We start from the raw sequence: 19,530 nt of genomic DNA on the forward strand, positions 1-19,530 counted from the left end.
TGGTTCGGGAGTGGCTGCTACTTTATCCAAATCAACTCCGTGATCTATGAGAGTCTACACCAGGCACTTGGTGCTGTCAATAGTGATTGGCCTGGTAGCCAAGACATTCCCTTGAGTTGGGGGCGTCAATCCCCAATGTATCTCTCTATCTTCTTGCTATGTCTTCAAACCTAGAAGTGTAGGCAGCAATGTCAGAACCCTTCATTTTTAGGTTCCAGAGTTCGTGCTCTAGCTTCTGCATTTCGCCCCTTAGGAAGTGCTCTGTTGGTGAAAGTGCAAGTGGCGAATATCACCTTGTTTTTTTCGGAACAGGAACAAATTTCGAAGATAGAATTGATCTTCTCGAACCATCGAGTCAGGCCAATAACACCTTCGTTGTCGTCGAAAGAAGTGGGTTTTGCATTCATGCACTCCTTGTAAGAGCACTCATTCTGATGCGCTTTACTACCTTCATGATTTTTTGAATGATTACCGCTCCCGGAACCACCAGAACCACCAGGATTTATCTGTGACAAAGCGACATTCACAACGATAGTAACAGCTGCCTGTAACATAGTGGGATCGAACTTTGGAAGTGGTGGTGGCGTTGGATCCGTCAAGGAATTGTTGTTCTTTTTTTTTTGGTATTTTCTTTGGAGGCATCTTGTTCTGTATCAGGAAGAAGAAGACAATAAGTTCCATTGACTTTAGAATCAAGAGATATGAAACAAGGTATATCTCTATCTGATAGATAAAGTGTTCTACTAAGCGATAAACGAGGAAGAATTACTAATGCAAGCAAACTATCGCTAAGAAAGAATGAGTAGCAACACTTTGGAATGAATCACTACAATGTACGCAGCTCTAACTAAAATACTCCTATAGTATTTTTAAGTTGGAGATTCTGTTGTATCAATATCTTGTTGTAGGAATACTTGGTAAGTTTTACACTTGCTGCAACACCACAATCACTCCCAAGCAGAGGTTGGTTATGTCTCGAATGAATATAGTTTATCAGGCTATATTGACTCTAGACATGATTACATAACTGCCAGGTTTAACCGCAGTGTCCAACATCCAAATACTTTTTTTTGGTTCTACTTATGATGTTGCTTCTGATATGTAGGTATACTTGTATACTATTTGTAAAATTACTTATATCTTAGAAGTATACTTCTAGTTCAGAGCACTTCGGCCCGTTATTGTTTATAGTTGTATACCATGTAAGGTTAGGTATACTTAGTTCACTATAAACAATAGCTCTGATACTAATCTGTCACACCCCCGAACCGTCAGAAAAACAACGGTGGAAACATCCGGGGGCAGGTGACGTCATGCGTAGTATCACAACAATCGTATCATAGCAATCAAAGCAAAAAAAAAAACCATTACATTAGAATATGATTATTTACATATGTTTGAAAACATAGTTTTTATACATAGGTATAAGCAAAAGATAAAGACGAGACTCCAAAATGCTCCGTCTTCTCCAAAAGCTGGCAAAGGTACCTGTCTATCGTTGTCCTGAGAATACAAGCGGTTTTAAAAACATATCAAAATAAAGCTGGTGAGTTCATAATTAGGTTTTTGTATTGAAAACTAGTCACTGAATTTGTACAAATGGTTTCTTTTCTTTATAAGGAAAATCTCGTTTGTATCGAAAACCATTGTTATCAAGTTCTGAAATATGTATGCATGCTTTCCAAGAAAATCCAATATTTTCTAACATGTTTGTTGATTTCTGTATGAAAAGTATGTTCTGTTTGAAAACCCTGGCTATCACCAATAAGTAGTGTATGTTCTGTTCGAAAACCCTGGCAACCACCAGTATGTATAGTAGTTTTATTACTTAAAATAAAACCAAAGTTTGTATCCCTGGAAATACCCTCCATTAAGTAGATAGGTAGTTTTATTAGTTAAAATAAAACTATTGAAGAAAAAAATCCTGTAAACAAAGGTTAGTTTATACTTATTGTGAGTCGTATAACCATACTAATATGACTGATGACCTCCTTCACTGGGTGTGCCCGCCTAACTGTAGCTAACAGTTCAGATGTGGGATTGTCAGTTCCAAATAGATCTATTCGCAATTTTCACGCTATCCCTCCAGGAGACTCTGGTAATACTACCGGAGAGGATTTATTGGTATCCCGAGGAGCATAACGAAGATAGGTCTCACAATCCTGTATTAACTAGTTTACGTATGGTTCGGTTGTTATCGAGTTTGATATCGTTTGTAACGGTTTAGAGTATAAATAATTATACACAAAATAATTATTTATTAAGATACTCTAGTTTTGTGTTCGTAGTAATGGATAAACTGAATCTGTAAGACTGGTAATGAGATCCCCAAACTATACCTATTATAGTTTAGATGGTTTGTTACGTTCATGTAATGTTCTGAAAACTATGCAATTAAGTTTAGTAAAACATCCCTTATGTTCCACATTTTACAAAAGGGATAAAGTATCTAAGTGTTTAATGTAAAACCATTGTAATTGCATCAGTTTTTATCTTGTGAAAACCATTATGTTTGGCTTGTATTCCCCCCTCCCTTTAAAACGTTTTAAAACCTGTAAAAGCGTAGGGGTATGAACTCACTGTTTAAAATAGGATTCGAGTGTACGATTGGTATGAGTGTTGTGATTCAACTGATGTTTCGTACGCAAGTGGTCCCTATTAACATATAGTAACACATGTATGTATTAGATTTGTGTATTTCATGAATAAACATGATGACAAGCCACCCTAAGTACTTGGAAACACTGGTACCAAGTGTCGGAGACATAATTGATCGAACGAGGGAGGTATGTGGCCACAAAATCAAGGGTTTTGTGTGTGCGGCTACACACAGAAGTGTGCGGCCCTACAGAGTGAGTGTGTAGCCATACACAGGGGTATGCAGCCGTACACTCTTCATTTATGCTCAAAAGTCGATTTTTAGTTGTTTTAAGGCCCAAACCAAGTCCAACTAGAAGATAGGAGCCAAACTCTCACTTTGGAGGGTCTTTAAGGTGTGTACGACCACCTTATGAAGGGGTGTGGCCGGACACCTTTAAGTGATGAAGAACACGAAAGTTCTATAAAGAGAAACTAGAGGGAGAAAGTAGACTGCAGTCAAAGAAAAGAATGAATGAAGGAGGTCTCCCTCGATATATAGAGGTGTGTGTGCAGCGGTAAACACCTCACAAGAGGGTGTATGGCCCGGTTTTGTCCCTATACAACTTGTTGACTCATTCCTAACTTCATTCCCAGATGTATTCAAGCTTAGAACACTTAAACGAACCCTTTAACAACGTTAAAAGGTAATGGAATCGAGCTCAATGTTGATAAAGTTAACCAATCGTACAAAATAAAAGTTTCCGGTTGTGACAAAGTTTATGTAAGGATACATAAATAGTTTGCCCACATGAACCATGGATCATAAACCTATGGGTATGGTTAGCGTTTACTCATGATCCTTGGAATCCTACATATAAATATGTTGCTCCATAGCCAAAATCGATATGACATGTTCTTGGAGCTCATTAAGTCGATTTTGGTGCAAGAAATACTCTCTCAAAAGTCTCCTTTGTCCAAGGTGTGTTGTCAACCATTTGAGGTGCAACATTTGGGGCACTAAGTTCTTAATGGCCAAAACTACAAGCTACAACAAAGAGGTATCTCTGTAACTCAATTATATATATTTTATATAAATTGTGTGTTAGTTGTAGGCTTCAATCTTTGGAAACAATAATGCATGTATAATTAGAGAAAAACATTGATCAAAAACTTTTAGGGTTGTATGTGCACCATATGATGTTGTAGTATACAAAACCCAACATCGGTATCAGACATAAGGGGTTTTTTCTATTATATTTAATGCTTGGCTGTTATTCAAAGCTAGAAAATCGTTTTTCTGCATTCTGACAGATTAACTCACCGATTCTATGAGCAAACTCAATGAGTCCATTCAGTAAAGCATCAACTTGGCGAGTCTAGTTCATGCACTCGACGAGTTGGTGCTCCTGTTTGCAGAATTTCGAGTTTTTTTGCCAGAATTGGATTAGTATCCTTATCACTAACTGTTTTGATTCATAAAACCTGTTTTTTATATGGTAATGATCATGTTGATCCAATTAAAAGATAATTATCATAGATTCAAGATTTTTATTAGTTTATATAATAGACTAATTTCTTGCAAATAGTTGATGTGAATTATCTTGACTTATAAGTTTAGTTAGATCATGAACAAGTTATTTGATGTTTTTATTAGCTAAAAATGTTGATCTAAATGTTTTAATGAACTCCATAACTTGTCCTCAAGTTATGGAAAATAAAAAGTCATTCTTTTAAAAGTCATTAAAACTCAAAGGTTTTGGAAAATGAAAAGTCTCATTTTTTTTAAATGGTTTTAAAGTCTTCCATAATTTGTCCTCAAAGTTATGGAACATGAAAAGTCTTTCATGAAAACCACATTAAACTCATAAGTTATGGAAATGAAAAGTTTTTGAAAATTTCAATACTTACCCTCAAGTTTTAGAATTTGTAAAGTCTCTCTTACGAATACGTTAATTCGAAACCCCAGAATTTTAAAAATTAAAATTAAAACTTTATTGACTTGATTAAATTAATTAAAGTGTTTAATTAAAAGAGAATTAATAATTCCATAATGACATGGTTTAAGTTTAATTAAATTAAGACTATAGTTTAATTAATAGATTAAACCACCAAGTATTTAAAATGTGTAAAATACACCCTTATACTATTATAAATATCAAAAGTTAATACTTGTGTGTATATATATATGTGTGTGTGTGTGCTTGTATGTGTGTCTATATATGTATATATATATATATATATATATATATATATATATATATATATATATATATATATATATATATATAAAAGATAACTTAGTCTTATTGTTAGTAGGCCTCATTCACAAAGTCAGTCTATAAGGGGGTATAAGGTTACTACCGATAAAATGGTAGTTTAATGGGTGTCGACTCGCACCCACTGCTTCCTTGACTAGTGGATGATCGTTAGCCGAACGGGTAGGATAGGACACTAATTCTCATTAAAAGTATAATGAATATTTAAAGTAACTAAACTTTATTAAATTCCCAGTCCTAGTTACTTTAAGAAAAATGTGAATTTGGTGTTAATCCATGAAATTGCACTTTGCACCTTGTTAAGTCATTAGTGGAGCGTGTGTCGTTAACCGGCACACTAATCTAGGACTGACAGTGTGTGGTAAAGGGTAGCTCGATGTTTATCATATATCAATGACGCGTGTGTGGTTAATCGATACATTGATTAGGTGATATGTAACATTAAGTGTACCAAGCTAATTTACATGGTTATTCACACCTTGTTTGTGATCCTCGGCATCCCAGTCTCAAACATGAAGGGCATAATTTAGATTAAACATGCCATTGAAGAGTTCAATGAATCTAAAAAGATCAACGAATTTCAATCCATTTACAAGCTAATATTGATTTTCTGTTTTCATGGTGGAAATTCGTAAATCGTCATTTACCTACCTTCAAATGTTTTGCAATTGGATTACGGCATCCCTCTTCTTAATTGTTAAATATTGTGTTGGGTCCTAGACTTAATATATTCGTTTTGGGTGTTATATTAAGGACTTAAATCAACTAACTTGAATTTCTCCCCATAGATGTCTAGTTCTATGGTCTTCCTTATCCTTTTGGAAAAAAGCTTTCTGAATGAAGATGATATCTCACATGGCGATCAAGGTGAAAGATTAATCTCTTTGTCGTGCATTAATGGGACTGAAAATCTTACTTCACTTCCTCCACATCCTCTAATTTTTCTCCATAACCCACAAGTTCAAAGACTTGAAAAGTTCAAGGTCACTCAATCCCTATTGGCAAGCAAAGTCTATATGTGCTCACATCTTGGAGATGAAGTTACATATTGATAGGCTAGGAGAGTTGGGAGTCGAAATCTCAAGGAAGTTGACTCTTGGCTGGGTTCTTCAATCACTTCCTGTGTTATATAGCAAGTTCATTAAGAACTACTATATGACAGACCACAACATGACCCTAATTGATCTAACATATTTGCTTGTTGCTGCTGAATCAGAAATGATTTGGAGCACTGGTAAATCAAATTTGATTGGAAGATCTACTTCCCAAGTTTCCATGGAACAATCCAAAAATGATTTCTTCTCGTAGGAGAGAGAAGTTGGTTAAAGTCAAAAAGTTTGAGCTTAAGAGGAAGGTTGATTCTGGGATTGTTTTTGCCAATCAAAGGGACATTAGAAGTAAAGTTGCCCTCACTACCTAAGAGATCTAAGAGATGGTAAAGTCAAAATGTTTGACTCTACTATCCAACTCTATTAAGTTCCTATTTGGAGATTCTTAATACATGATTTAATGTAATTACATTTTGATGTTTAGTAGAATCAAAGGATGCTTAGAGGAAGAGTAAGCTGATTCTGATCGTGAATGGATGGATTTCGATCGCATGGTTCGATGATCAAAATTCCGAGCTGTTGTTTAAGAGTTATGATATGTTGCTTAGGAATAGATAACAACATAATTTAAATATGTATTTGCATTGTAAGGATAATTTTTCCACACTTTTTTTTAAATAAAGTTTTGAAATTTATCTTATTTTAAGTTTCCGTACAATGGCATTCGAAAAAAATTGTTGCTTATATGTTTCTGTTATTAGCAATATTGCAAAATGGATTTGATTCATTCATTCGTGGTAATGTAATAATTTACCAAATAAGGAAAGATTCTTATCACCCAAGTTTCAGCTGGATAGAAACTTAGAATCATGCAACTTGTATTGTGTGATGAATGAGAACCTTCATCTTGGGAAATTAAGACTAATTCCTTGTTCATATGTATATGTGAGTCAAGTGAAGGACAAGGGGATCGGGTACACTTGGTTGTGCGTTGGTCAGGTCCACCACAAAGAACGATAAGACTATTCATTAAGATTTACTAATGTTTAGTAAATATTGTTATACTTACAAGTTTAAGTATAATTCTGAGTCATTGGAAAACTTTCAATGTATACCAGAACGAATAAGAAGACTCAAATTAGGCAGAAAGATAAAAGTTTCTCCAATCTGAAAAGAAGGGAGAGTATTTTTGTATCGTGTTTTATGTTCATCCTTATGACTATAGAACCATATCACAGTTGATCCTCTAAGGACATCTTAGTGCATTTGTATGACTAAGAAGAGGAGCCGTGAATTGTTAAAATGGTTGAATCAAGAAGATAAATCATACTTCGTTCCAAAACACGTCTTAGAGTCATACTCCAAGATTGTGCCTTGAGTGACATAATCTTAAGAATCGTTTACAGCAATTATCAAATGTAGAGTAAAATGTTGTCTTACTCTTGTACATTTGAAATTGGTAATTTATGATGTTTTGGATAAAACAAAGGCCAACTAAGACTAATTATATGAAGTGTTTGTCTTGATAAGAAACCCAACTAACTCTCGAATATTTGTTTGTCTAGGAAAAGAGAATGTTATATGTCAAGAGGTCAGTGGGATTCTTAAGGATCTTGAAATGTTTCAAGAACTAATCAAGAGTAAACCCGTTGTTAAATCACTAGCACACGAATTGAGATTTATGACCTATCGTGTTGACATATTCTTATTTTTGTTCCCATTCCAATTAAAGTTTGATGAGTTATAAAATAACTCTTTGATCGATTAGATCTTTGTAACAGGTAAGTAATGAACGTAAAGATAGTAAAAACGAAACACAAGTATGAATCAGAATGTGTCGAATGATTAGATTACTCGATACTCAACAGAGCTCAACTAAGAACTTCCACTGTAGAGGATTCTAGGGTTACAAAATAAGAACGATGAATATGCTGAACAATACTTTTCTAATCGTCTCTAATCCCCACGCTCTAGGATGCATGCAAGCATCTATTTATACTAAACCCTACAAAACTCACGGATGGACAACCCATACCGGAGATAAACATTCGACTAGCTAACGAGCCCAATAGACGCAACACAATACTGGACCTAACAATCTCCCCCTTTGCGTCAATTTGGAGCGAGACTATCGTTTCTTCTTGCTTGGACCAGCAACAAGTGCCTTCTTTACTGTATCGAACAGACGTGTGAATCATATCATCAAAGTACTTGATATCATCCGCTGTGTTCTGCTTGCACCGATGGATGATCCCTAAAACGTGTTCCAAACAGGCAGTGGTGTAGAGATGTTTGTCTGCCAAGGCAAAAAGACATTTCTGTCCTTCGTTCCTGGTAAACATCACGGAGTTTCTCTTTGGCTCAATCTTCCCCATCTACATCATGTTGAGATCACTGGCAGAGCCAACAGGAGATATGGTAGGCTTTTTCTTGAATACGCTCGCTATCTTCTGATCCATCAGAGCAACTTCCATGACATAGCATACAAGAATCCTCTTCAAGTGGTCGATGATCGGACCATATTCAGCTTTGTTTGTAAGAAGAATGTTGTGCAAGATAATGCAGTCATGGGGATTAAGGTTGGGAAGATCTGCAAGTGAGATGACATGTTCGGCCTTCGAAGATCCCCTTAGTACTTTGAACCGAACGTTGGTGAAGTTGCCTTCCCTGTACAGCTTTAGGACCCGAACATTGATGATTTTCTGAGCGCTCCAAGTTTGGTATTGTGGTTGAGCTGCCCTCAGATAAAATTCGACTAAGTCCCGATTAACCTGTGGATGAGGATGGGGGAACTCAGCAATGTTGTCAAACGCATGAAAGATAAATGCCTTTCGGGTCAGTGGCATATCAAACTGAGAGTCGACAGTGTTAGAACAATCTAAAGAGATCACAGGTTCTAGCCACAAGATACTTGGGGTTTCGATGGCTTCTTTAATCAGCTTCTCAAGAGTCCAAGGAGGAAAAAGAGTTTTCCTGCTCTCGAGAAGGTCGTGGGCTTCTTTCTGTCTTCTTTCGGCTTCTTCAGCCTCTCTAGCCACACGAGCACTGATGTCAGCCTCTTTATCTTGACCCTGTCGCTTCAAAAGGTCGGCAATAGGCTCCTTATAATCTTCATCATCACTCTCCTCAGCAATATTCTTGCCTTTGTCTTTCATACCGGAACCTGAGGCTTGGCCTATTGGAGGAGGTTCGGTGGTGTGAGTTGCTGAAGTAGGAGGTGGTTGAGACACTTGTTCTTTTTCTCCCCCTTCTTTCGGAATGGACACGAAATCAAGGAGCCCTTCAAGTTTGCTTAGTAGAGAGAGGGCGGGATCAAGCTTCTCTGCAAGGTCACGCCTCACAAAATAATTGAGGATCGGGTCATGTGCTTCAAGGATGTTTGAGATAGCTGAGTGGACATCCGAAACACACGATTTAACGACCTCTCTTTCAGACCGAAGAGAGTCAATCTCCTGTTCAGAGTTGGAGAGTTGAGTACTCTTGACCTTCAGAGCGGTAGTCTTCCTTGCAAGAGCATCCATGAGAGAGTTCTCAGTAGCTAAGTCTTCTTGAAGCTTGGAGAGATGCTCCTCAATGGTTGTTCTGAAAGCTGAGTTGTTGTCAGAAATTGTTTGACGAAGGGAAGCGAACGACTTCAGCTCTGATGAGACTGAATTAGCTAACTGGTTGACAATGGGTTCCAGCTTTGTCGTGGTGGCTTCAGCGCTTTCCTATAAAGATTCAAAAAGGAAGAAGCATCAGTGAATAGTTTATCGACTTTGGAGGTCGCTGCCTCACAAGCTTTGGTTGAGGCGTCAATGGCTGCAATGGCGGAATCAAGAGAAACTTGATGAGCTTTGGAAAAAGCATCAACAATTTTCTGAATGGCAGCTTCAGAGATTGAGGACTGTGATGTGGAAGATGAGGCGATGAGAGAATCGATTTTATCATGCAACCCCTTAAGATGTTTCTTGGTGACAGGAGCATCGTCATCATCGTCACTTTGAACTTGAATCGGACTATAATAGACCAAATCGAAGGTCATGTCCTCCCCGCCAAGGAGTGGTTCTTTACCCTCTGATGCATGAACAGGAGAAGATGGTTGTGGTGAAGCTTGACGCTCGGTAGTAGTAGTAGTAGGTTCGGGTTGGGTGGTGTGTTCGGTTGTTGGTGTGGGTTCGGGTGCTAAGGTGGATTTGGGTGCGTCAGTATGAACCCCCGTATCAGATACGTTGGTTCTTAAATCTGCAGTGGTGGTGGTTGTTGCTTCGGTAAATATAGGTGGTGGTATTGGGATGGAGGTGGATGGGATTTGAGTGGTGGAGGTTATGGGGGAATAGAAAAAGGAATTATAACTGGTGGAGAGGAAATAGGAGAAGTGGGAATATGAATCTCTGGTGTAGGCGAACGTGGTGGAGTGTTACCACGTTGAGATCCATCAGAATCAGAACCCTCTGCCTCAGATTCGCTTAACGACGAAGCGATGATGAGATTTCGCCTTGGTTGGGTTTTCCGCTTCTTTATTGGAGGGGATTGGGCTGCTCTGGTGGTTTTCCTCTTTTTGGGAGATGGGCCTTTTGCTCTGTTTGCAACCTGCTTGCCCTTATCAGCCTTCTTCCCTCTGGGGGCAGGCTTGTCAGCATCATGAGTCGACTTCAGCATCTTTGGAGTAAGGTCTCTCAGACCAGAACATCGGAACTCCTTGTACATTTGAATGATCCGGCTGTCGGCAGAAACATCACCATACATTGTTTCAGGGATAGAACCGTTGAAGGGAAATTTGGATGCGTCAGAGACAATGATCTTCGTGGTATGGAAAGTACCAATCGAAGACATTGGAGCACCAGCGACAATGGGGATGTGGTACTTGTCCATCACCCATTTAGTGACAAGAGTCCAGAACCAGGCATATGAAATCTCTGAATGTCGAGAAGTGGAAGAAAGACTCTGAATGAGCTGTTGCCATAGGACCGACCCATAGTCCATGTTGATACCATTGTAGATCCCGTACATGATTGATAGGAACAGACGACTTGCCCCATCTGATCCAGCACTTCTTTCAGACAAGCCCTTGAAAAGCACAGTAAACATCCCATTCCACTGAGGGGGCAGACACGATTTATTGAATTTCATGACCGTTGTGAGCACCTCAGTGTACCCCATGTTGTAGAACATGTTGAACAGATGACCCATCGGAATTGTTTCAGGAGTAACCCTCGATGAATCAGGTTCAAACCCTAACAGCATACAAAACCTCTGCTTGGAAATCAACGCCTTGTGCTCGAAGACATCGAAGAAAATCCTGTCGACGACCTTGTCGTAGTGAGCTGTGGCAAAAATCTGTGACAGGAACTCCATGGGAACAGCTTCAGCCCTGGTAAGAGCAGGAGCGATTGGCGAGTATTTCAGGCATTCGATGATGGGAAACATGAAAGCGTCGTAAGCCTGAGGAGTAAGATCAATGATCAAACTCTGTTGGGAACGAATAGGCAAGATGTGAGAAGTTCGTGAACTGATGAAGAATCCGCCATTGTTGTGATGAAAATGGGAGAGATGATAAACAGTAGAGGTTAGAGGATTTTCTTGCTCTCTGGAAATATAGGTGCAGTAAAGAGGTAAACGGTGGTTTACATTGACTTTTATACTGATGGTATAGGAGAGTTAAGAATCTTTCCCAAATCTTCGATTGAAAAACGAAGAGTTTTTCGGAGGCGATTGACGCGTGACAGTTGGTGTTGCCGATGATTACGCAGGAGAGAGAGTGTCAGTCCCTAATTACACGCCTTCCCATCTGGCGCCGTTTGGAGATGAAACGGTTCTAATTCACACGCTTTGCCTGTTTGCGCCGTTTGAAATCAAATCGATTTGACTCCCGCCTGAGTCATCATTTTGTTATCTTATCCCTTTAGAGTTTAACGGCATCTTTAAAATAAAATCGCCCACGTGGATCAATATCAACCGCAACCTTTTTATAACAACCAATCCGATTAAAATGCCTTGAAATTGATGAAACCAGAATTTTGGAAACTCAAAAAGATTTTTGTGCTGAGTGTGTAAAAGAAAGAGAAATAAAGCTACACTTTTGAGGGATTAGGTGATGTCAATAAAGACACGAAACAATTGATCCCGGGCACGAATCTCTTCCTTCAAAGTCAAGAGAGACCTTAAAGTGTTTGTGTGGTTTCCCGTTGAATAACGATCAGACACTTATTAAGAAGTGTTGAAAGGCTTCTTTTAACTAGGCTTATGAGGGTGGCTTTCGCTTCGATTCATAGTTCCTGATCTTGATATAAGATAGAAATCGAACGAAGTACTTGTGAGACCAATGTAGTCTGTTGAACAAGTAGGTTGGAGATAATTAAAGTGGCAAGGTAAACTAATGTATGCCAAATCTCAAAGAAAGATTAAAACTGGATCCCAAGGGAAGAAATGTTATTGGATTTAACAATTTCATAGGAATCACTCACAAGAAAAATAGAGATTTCATGTTGTACCCCCATGGATAAGTCCGTCAATTCATTAGTGAAAGCTAGAGCAAGTTAATTGTTCACCGTCAATGCATAGTAGGTATTGAATTTTGGGTTTCACTTAGCACGTAGTGACACGAAGCTAAGATCATGAACACAGAAATTGTGCAACCATAAACCTCAGTGGTAATGTCTGAGAGTCTCAAGGGTTACATTTGTGAAGCGAATGCGATGGAGAAAAAGTAATGTAGATGGTGTAAAGAGACCAAAGTACCTTTGCTGTGAAAAATAAGGACTAAGCAGAAAACTCTTATCTCACGTGAGAAGAGAGTTAGGTAGCTCATGATTAGAATAAATATGAGAGCCTAATTAGGAAGACAAGGTTTGTTTATACCAAGTCAGTAAGGCTATTATTCAGAATCAGGTGAGGCTTTGGACACATACAACAACATGCTTCTAGGGACACTTAGCTAGTGAAATGATTTAACCACAAAGGGATATACAAAAAGATAAAAGCCAAAATTAAAATAAAATAAAATAAAGAAGGAGAAAAATAAAAAAAATAAAAAAAATATTTTTAGAGTTTTTGAATTTAAAAAAAATAATAAAAATAAAAAAATATTTTTGGATTATTGATAAAAAGGAAAATAAGACATAAAAAAATTAATACAAAAAAAATGTTGGAACCGAACCCGAGCGTTCGGTTTATTTCGGTTGAGAAAATTTTGGAACCGAACCCGAGCGTTCGGTCTATTTCGGGTGAGAAAAATTTTGAAGCCGAACCCGAACGTTCGGTCTATTTCGGTTGCCAAAAAAATAAGTTTGAAAAAGAAAAGAACTTTGACAATAAGATAAATGAATTTGGAAAAATAATACAAAAGATTTACAACCAACGAAACTACCTTTGAGTGATAAGCGAAGATCAGATGATACAACCGAACCCGAACGTTCGGTTCATTTCGGTACACCAGAACAAGACCCGAACCCGAGCGTTCGGTCTATTTCGCTTCTTACTTTTGATCCTGAGAGGTAATTTTTGGTACTGACTCCGATTCCATCATTCCTAGCCCTTGTAGAATTTTGTTGAAAGAAGCTTCAGGAAGAGCTTTGGTGAAGATGTCAGCCAGTTGATCAGTGGTTCGAACAAAATGAATTTCGACATTCCCATCATCCACATGATCCATAATAAAGTGATACCTCAGTGCTATGTGCTTAGTCTTGGAGTGTTGCACTGGGTTATGACAGATCCTAATTGCACTCTCGGAGTCGCAATATAGTGGGATATTTTTCATATTGAGTCCATAGTCCCGGAGCTGGCTTTGGATCCAAATCACTTGAGATGTACAGGAGGCAGCTGCGATGTATTCTGCTTCAACTGTAGACAGAGATACACAAGTTTGTTTCTTTGATTGCCAGCTAACCAACTTCCCGTCAAGGAATTGGCAGCCTCCAGTGGTGCTTTTCCTGTCTAGTCCACAACCTCCAAGGTCTGCATCTGAGTAGGCTTGGACGAAAAAACCTGAGTTTGATGGATACCATAAGCCGAGAGAGGTAGTTCGTTTTAGATACCAGAGTATGTTCTTCACTGCAAGCATATGAGGTTCACGAGGATTCGCCTGAAATCTAGCACAGTAATAAACAGAAAACATTATATCAGGCCTGCTAGTAGTAAGATACATTAAAGAACCGATCATCTAGCGATAAAGCGTAATATCGACTGCTTGCTTATCCAAGGATGAAGTGAGCTTGGTGCCGAACACCATTGGAACTTTAACCTTTGAGTCTCCCATCATTCCGAATTTAGCAAGGAGAGTCTTGGTATATATGCTTCCTGGTTAATGAAGATGCCTTCGGGTCCCTGTCTAATATTTAAACCAAGGAAAAAATTAATCATACCCATTGAGCTCATTTCAAATTTAGTCTCCATCAACTTTCTGAATTCAACTGTTAAGCTAGGATTTGTTGAGCCAAAGATGATATCATCGACATAGATTTGAAAAATCATAAGGTGGTTACCTTCCTTCTTACGAAAGAACGTTGGGTCAACCGAACCTTGTTTGAATTTGGACATCTTTAAAAACTTGGTTAGCGTTTCATACCAAGCCCTAGGTGCTTGTTTCAGCCCATAAACCACTTTGTCCAGAATATAGCAGTGATTGGGGTACTTTTCATTGACGAACCCCGGAGGTTGCTCCACATACACCGTTTCTTCAAGTTCTCCATTTAGAAATGCGCACTTTACGTCCATTTGGTAGACCTCAAAGTTCTTGTGTGCAGCATAGGCAAGAAATATTCGAACAGATTCCAGCCTAGCTACAGGAGCAAAAGTTTCCTCATAATCGATTCCTTCCTCCTGGCAGTATCCTTTCACCATTAGACGAGCTTTGTTTCTTATCACATTGCCTTCCTTGTCCATTTTATTTCTGAAGACCCATTTGAGACCAACAACTGAGGCATCTTTAGGAGTGGGAATGAGGCGCCAAACCTTATTTCTTTCGAACTCATTAACTTCCTCTTGCATAGATTGAACCCAATCAGAGTGATCAAGAGCAGTATTTACTGTCTTCGGTTTAACTTTTGAGACGAAAGAGTTAAACATGCAGAACTCTACTTTTGAGAACAGAGATGCTTGTTTTGCCTTCAGTTGAGATCGGGTCAGGACCTTTTCGGATAAATTACCCACTACCTGTGAAACGGGATGATCTCTGGTCCACTTAACAAGAGGAGGGTAATTTGGATCATAGGATGGATCCAATTCAGCGTTTACCATTTCTTCTAATTCAGATTGACTATCATTTTCATAAAACATATCGACATTCTCCCCCTCGACTGACGAGCATTTAGGTGTATCTTGACAATTCGGTGCTACAGGACTTTCGGGTGTATTTGAGCTTTCAGGAGCTACAGTACCTTCGGGTGCAGTAGAGCTTTCGGGTGCAGCTGGAGAAGAGTTCTCCCCTTCAATTTGTGAACTCGACTGTTTTGAAGAAGATGGATTCTCCCCCTCAACTGAAGCACCGTGCTGAGGAGGTTCATTTGGAACTGATACTCCTTCATCCATTCGCCTGGCAGCGTCTTCGACGATTTGCTTCAGATGGTCAACTTTGTTGTCTGCTGCATTGGCTTCTGAGAGAGTATCCTTCTCCAGTTCATCGAATAACTCCACAAACTGCTCAAATAAATTTGCAATCGAGGCCGTGACTTGGCCTGTTTGAGAGAAAATTTCTCCAACTGTTTCTTCAGTGGCCTTCAACTTCTTGACGTAGCTGTCATCAAAAGTCACATAATACGTTTCTTCAATATTCCTCGAACGCTTGTTTAAAACCCTGTATGCTTTTGAAGTAAGAGAGTATCCCAGAAAGATTCCTTCATCGGCTTTAACATCGAACTTGTTACGATGTTCTTTAGAATTGAAGATAAAGCATCATGAGCCAAACACATGGAAGAATTTAATGTTTGGCTTTCTATTGTTGATGATCTCATAAGGAGTGAGAGTGAAACGGTTATTGAGATAGGACCTGTTCTGTGTAAAACAAGTTGCAGCAATAGCATTAGCCCAGAAATATAAAGGTAGAGAAGCGAAACTTAGCATGGTTCGGGCCGCCTCACACAAAGATCGATTTCGTCTTTCGACAATCCCGTTTTGTTGAGAGGTGTAGGGGGCTGAGAAGTTGTGACTGGTTCCTTTTTCTGCCAAAAAGTCTTCAAATTCTTTATTTTTTAACTCCAGCCCATTGTCGCTTCTGATGTTACGAACGACTTTCCTCAGTTGCACTTCAACCTGCTTAATAAACATCTTTAGCTTGAGAGTTGCCTCAGATTTGTGCTTCAGAAAGAACAGCCATGTAAAACGTGAAAAGTCATCGACAATAACAAGAATATACTTGCTACCACCAATGCCTTCGATAGATGATGGACCACACAAGTCAATGTGAATTAACTCAAGTGGTTCAACGACTTTAGTGTTTATAATGGATGGGTGACTTTGACAACTTTGCTTCCCCATTTCACACGCAGCACACAAATGTTCTCGATCAATCTTGAGCAATGGAAGACCCCGAACATGACCTCCTGTGACAAGTTTGGTGATATCCTTGAAATTGAGATGGGAGAGCCTTAGGTGCCATAGCCAGCTTTCGTCAGAATGTGCTTTGGATAACAGACAGATAGCTGGATTTCTTTTGATAGGTTTGAGATTGAGAGGAAACATTTCGCCTTTGCGCTCTGATTTGAGAATCACTCTTTTTGTTTTCTTCTCTATTATTTCCGAACCCTCATCGTCAAATGAAACTTTAAGACCAGTACCTCCAACAAGCTGAGATACACTGATGAGGTTATGATGTAGCCCTTTAATGTACGCAACCTTTCTAATCGAGAAGTATCCATTTGTTATCATCCAATAACCTTTTATCGTGCCATATGAGTTGTTTCTGAATTTGACATTCCTGTCGTTTGGAAGAGCTCGAAACTCCCTCAGCTTTTCCTTCCTTCATGTCATGTGACGTGAGCAACCACTATCAATATACCATTCTTCGTCGAACTACTCGTCACTGATAACCTGCAAAAATCAAGCAGATTTAGGAACCCAAAGTTTCTTGGGTCTACGTGAGCCTTTCACAGGAGCAGGAATAGTAAGAGAAATGTCAACAAGATATGTTCTTTTTATTAAAGTTGTTTCATCTTTCTTCTTAATAGTGAAAACTTTAATTTTGTTATGATTTGTTACAGTCGGTTTGGATTCAGGTTCAGGCGTTTGGGCCTTGGAATGCTTTTGATCATTCTTGACTGAGGAAACCTTCGATTTTCCTTTGAAATCTATTGAAGATTTTGGATTTTGAGTTTGAATAGAATTGGATTTAGAATGGGGTTAAGAAGAATTAGAATGAGAGAATTTAGACTAAGATGTTTTCTTGACTTGAGGTTCTAAGTTACCCTTTAGGTTTTGGTCATTAGTGGGACCGAACCTTGAACCTCGATAGCTTTTGCTCTCTGAACCGAACCTATGCTTTCGGTAGCTGGTGTTCTCTGAACCGAACCTTTCCCTTCGGTTGTTATTCCTTTCTTCCGGCCTAACAACACTTTTCTCTGACTTTGAATTTTTGTCATGATAAGAGAAATGGGCGTTTTGAGATCGCCAAAACTGTTTTTATTCTGAGAGATTCTTTTTGTATCTCAGATTCCTTTGCTGCTTTTGATTCTTCACTTGCTTTGGCTGTCGGTGGATGTTGGCTTTTTGCTTTTGCTTCATGTCAGCTGGTTCACTTTTAACAGATGATGTTTCGCTTGTAGGAGTGACTTCTTCTACAGGAACATCTTTTGTACCACTAGTACTTGGGACATCGAAGTGGTCAGGCTTGTTTAGTGGCTCTGGCACATATCTGCCTTTGGTTTTCCAGGACGTTCGCTCTGACAGACCAACAGTTTCATCAGCATTATCAATAGGAGCAGACCAGAAAAACTCATCACAGCCATCTGCATTATCTTCGTTTACTATGGCAGTGAGTTCGGCTGTCTGATGTTCGGTTACTCCTGTGACCTTATACACCTGATTTGGTGTTGTTCTCACCTTTTGGTATACAACGGCCTTTTCTTCAAGAATCGGTGACTTATTTTGGGACAAACGAGCAAACTCCACTGAATTTTCAGAAATAAGATTTTTGTGGTTTTCAGGTTCGCTCTTGACAAACTCAGAACAGTCGACTTCATCCTCTACAGAAATTACGCACATATCATCATCCTCATTAAGCTCAGACGTGTTTTCAACATCAATTTTATTTTCTGAGCTCAAGTTTGCATTCAATGAGTCAAATTTTTGTATGGTTTCGGTCCTTAGTTTTAGTTTATCGTTTTCATCCAAAAGGTATTTCAGCATGTCCTTATGGTCCTTGGACTTTATAAAAGATTCAATTTTGTCCAGACCATACATATAAGTCGGATTCACATCATCAAACGAAACTACACTTTCGCAATTATATGCTTCAGCATCGATTTCATCCTCCTTAAACTCAAGGAAGGGCAAAATAATGCGATGAATTTTCTGCCCTATTTCACAGTTTAGATGAAGTTGAGTGATGTTAGCATAAAGACGTTTAGCAATTAAACAAAAAACATTTCTCTGTTTCAGAAGTTTTAAATTGTCTCTTTGTAAATAAATGTTTTCGTCCTTAGATTTAATCAGCTCCGACTCCTTCAGCTCTATCCAACTCATTGAACTGCACACTGAGAGGTTTTGCTATGAAGCATAAGTCCTCTCGCTCCATCGTGTCCTCTTTCCCACCGTCTGTATTGTATCCCCTCATTTGAGATACATCTGTCACCATCAAAGACTTCCCACTGCTTTCATCACCTCTTGCAACATACGCCTTTCCATGAGATGGCTTTCTGACTTCATCATCCTCTGACTCGGTTGACCAGACCTGCACGCCACCGAACTCATCATCCGTTGCCGAACCCTGCACAATCAAAGCATTCATCAAAGGGTTAGTAGCAGCTTTCTTTCTCTTGATCTCTTCCAGCTTTTTCATCAACACAGCTTCTTCATCTTTCTCCTCATCCTTCTCTGCCATTTTCTTCAGGACACACTCTTTGGCATAGTGGTTCTTTCCTCCACAGTAGTAGCAGTTCACACCAAAATCTCCTTCAACTTTCGCCTCTTTCTCTGGTTCTTCTGTCTTCGGTTCCTCCTTAACCTTTTCAGAACTGTAGCTTCCCTGCCAATTTCGGTTCTTATTGGTAGGGAACCTTTTCTTAATGAACCTCTTTGGATTTGACACCATCATTGCATAGTCTTCAGAAGTAAGATCATAGTCTTTTAAGTTGAGATCTTCATCTTCTACCACACATTTGCTTTTAGACAGGAGTGCCAAGGACCCCAAACTTGAGACCACATTTTTCTCTTGCAAGATAATCTTTTCTTGGGATTTCAGAATCCCCACTAGCTTTTCCAATGAATAAGATTTAAATTGCTCATGAGCTTTAACAGTGGACACAACTGCTCTCCACTCGGTTCTTAGGCCATTCAAGAAGGTTACTTTCTGTTCAATCAACTTCCTTTCTATATCGTGTTTGATCATCTTGCTAAGAAGATGATTGAAGCGATCAAACGTCTGAGTAACAGTTTCATCAGAATTCTGTTTAAATTCACCAAACTCAGACAAAAGCAAGGTCTGAATAGAATGC

Source organism: Lactuca sativa, chromosome 4, assembly GCF_002870075.4.
Source record: "Lactuca sativa cultivar Salinas chromosome 4, Lsat_Salinas_v11, whole genome shotgun sequence".
Taxonomy (NCBI): Eukaryota; Viridiplantae; Streptophyta; class Magnoliopsida; order Asterales; family Asteraceae; genus Lactuca; species Lactuca sativa.